The sequence below is a fragment of the Egretta garzetta genome, unplaced genomic scaffold (assembly GCF_000687185.1).
Source record: "Egretta garzetta isolate BGI_Z169 unplaced genomic scaffold, ASM68718v1 scaffold668, whole genome shotgun sequence".
Classification (NCBI taxonomy): Eukaryota; Metazoa; Chordata; class Aves; order Pelecaniformes; family Ardeidae; genus Egretta; species Egretta garzetta.
This window is the reverse complement of record NW_009260411.1, coordinates 108,739-111,434: the sequence shown is the minus strand read 5'-3', so window position 1 is coordinate 111,434 and position 2,696 is coordinate 108,739.

Here is a 2,696-nt window from a genome sequence, read left to right as displayed (position 1 = left end):
GGGTGTGCGTGTAGTGGGGGTATGTGCAAGGGGTGTGCCTGCAGTGTGTGTGCAAAGGGTGTGCGTGTAGTGGGGGTATGTGCAAGGGGTGTGCCTGCAGTGTGTGTGCAAAGGGTGTGCGTGTAGTGGGGGTATGTGCAAGGGGTGTGCCTGCAGTGTGTGTGCAAAGGGTGTGCGTGTAGTGGGGGTATGTGCAAGGGGTGTGCCTGCAGTGTGTGTGCAAAGGGTGTGCGTGTAGTGGGGGTATGTGCAAGGGGTGTGCCTGCAGTGTGTGTGCAAAGGGTGTGCGTGTAGTGGGGGTATGTGCAAGGGGTGTGCCTGCAGTGTGTGTGCAAAGGGTGTGCGTGTAGTGGGGGTATGTGCAAGGGGTGTGCCTGCAGTGTGTGTGCAAAGGGTGTGCGTGTAGTGGGGGTATGTGCAAGGGGTGTGCCTGCAGTGTGTGTGCAAAGGGTGTGCGTGTAGTGGGGGTATGTGCAAGGGGTGTGCCTGCAGTGTGTGTGCAAAGGGTGTGCGTGTAGTGGGGGTATGTGCAAGGGGTGTGCCTGCAGTGTGTGTGCAAAGGGTGTGCGTGTAGTGGGGGTATGTGCAAGGGGTGTGCCTGCAGTGTGTGTGCAAAGGGTGTGCGTGTAGTGGGGGTATGTGCAAGGGGTGTGCCTGCAGTGTGTGTGCAAAGGGTGTGCGTGTAGTGGGGGTATGTGCAAGGGGTGTGCCTGCAGTGTGTGTGCAAAGGGTGTGCGTGTAGTGGGGGTATGTGCAAGGGGTGTGCCTGCAGTGTGTGTGCAAAGGGTGTGCGTGTAGTGGGGGTATGTGCAAGGGGTGTGCCTGCAGTGTGTGTGCAAAGGGTGTGCGTGTAGTGGGGGTATGTGCAAGGGGTGTGCCTGCAGTGTGTGTGCAAAGGGTGTGCGTGTAGTGGGGGTATGTGCAAGGGGTGTGCCTGCAGTGTGTGTGCAAAGGGTGTGCGTGTAGTGGGGGTATGTGCAAGGGGTGTGCCTGCAGTGTGTGTGCAAAGGGTGTGCGTGTAGTGGGGGTATGTGCAAGGGGTGTGCCTGCAGTGTGTGTGCAAAGGGTGTGCGTGTAGTGGGGGTATGTGCAAGGGGTGTGCCTGCAGTGTGTGTGCAAAGGGTGTGCGTGTAGTGGGGGTATGTGCAAGGGGTGTGCCTGCAGTGTGTGTGCAAAGGGTGTGCGTGTAGTGGGGGTATGTGCAAGGGGTGTGCCTGCAGTGTGTGTGCAAAGGGTGTGCGTGTAGTGGGGGTATGTGCAAGGGGTGTGCCTGCAGTGTGTGTGCAAAGGGTGTGCGTGTAGTGGGGGTATGTGCAAGGGGTGTGCCTGCAGTGTGTGTGCAAAGGGTGTGCGTGTAGTGGGGGTATGTGCAAGGGGTGTGCCTGCAGTGTGTGTGCAAAGGGTGTGCGTGTAGTGGGGGTATGTGCAAGGGGTGTGCCTGCAGTGTGTGTGCAAAGGGTGTGCGTGTAGTGGGGGTATGTGCAAGGGGTGTGCCTGCAGTGTGTGTGCAAAGGGTGTGCGTGTAGTGGGGGTATGTGCAAGGGGTGTGCCTGCAGTGTGTGTGCAAAGGGTGTGCGTGTAGTGGGGGTATGTGCAAGGGGTGTGCCTGCAGTGTGTGTGCAAAGGGTGTGCGTGTAGTGGGGGTATGTGCAAGGGGTGTGCCTGCAGTGTGTGTGCAAAGGGTGTGCGTGTAGTGGGGGTATGTGCAAGGGGTGTGCCTGCAGTGTGTGTGCAAAGGGTGTGCGTGTAGTGGGGGTATGTGCAAGGGGTGTGCCTGCAGTGTGTGTGCAAAGGGTGTGCGTGTAGTGGGGGTATGTGCAAGGGGTGTGCGTGCAGTGTGTGTGCAACAGGTGTATGTGCAAGGGGTGTGTGTGCAGTGTGTGTGCAAGGGGTGTGTGTGCAAGGGGTGTGTGTGCAACAGGTGTGCATGCAGTGTGCGTGCAGTGTGCGTGCATGCAGTGTGCATGCAGTGGTTGTGCAAGGGGTGTGCGTGCAGTGGGGGTGTGTGCAAGGGGTGTGCGTGCAGTGGGTGTGCAACAGGTGTGTGTGCAAGGGATGTGCATGCAAGGGGGGTGTGTGCAACAGGTGTGTGTGCAAGGGGTGTGCGTGCAGTGTGTGTGCAAGGGGTGTGCATGCATTGTGCGTGCAGTGTGTGTGCAGTGTGCGTGCAGTGTGCGTGCATGCAGTGTGCATGCAGTGGTTGTGCAAGGGGTGTGCGTGCAGTGGGGGTGTGTGCAAGGGGTGTGCGTGCAGTGTGTGTGCAAGGGGTGTGCATGCATTGTGCGTGCAGTGTGTGTGCAGTGTGCGTGCAGTGTGCGTGCATGCAGTGTGTGTGCAACGGGTGTGTGTGCAAGGGGTGTGCGTGCAGTGTGCATGCAGTGGGTGTGCAAGGGGTGTGCGTGCAGTGAGTGTGCCGCAAGCATTCAGCGTGCACGCGGTGTGTGTGTGCAGCGCACGTGCAAGGCGTGTGTCTGCATGCAGCCTATGGGCAGGCAGTGTGCACAGTGCACGTGCACGCGCGATGCGGGCGTGTGTGCACCAAGGGGGGGTGTGCACCATGCGTGTACACAGCGATGTGTGCACGTGCAGCGCGTGTGCAATGCGCTTACGCGTGCAGTGGGGGCCCGTGCAGTGCGGACACGCTGCTGCGTGTGCGCGCCACGTGCGCGCGCTGGGCACTGCGCCTGCGGCGTACG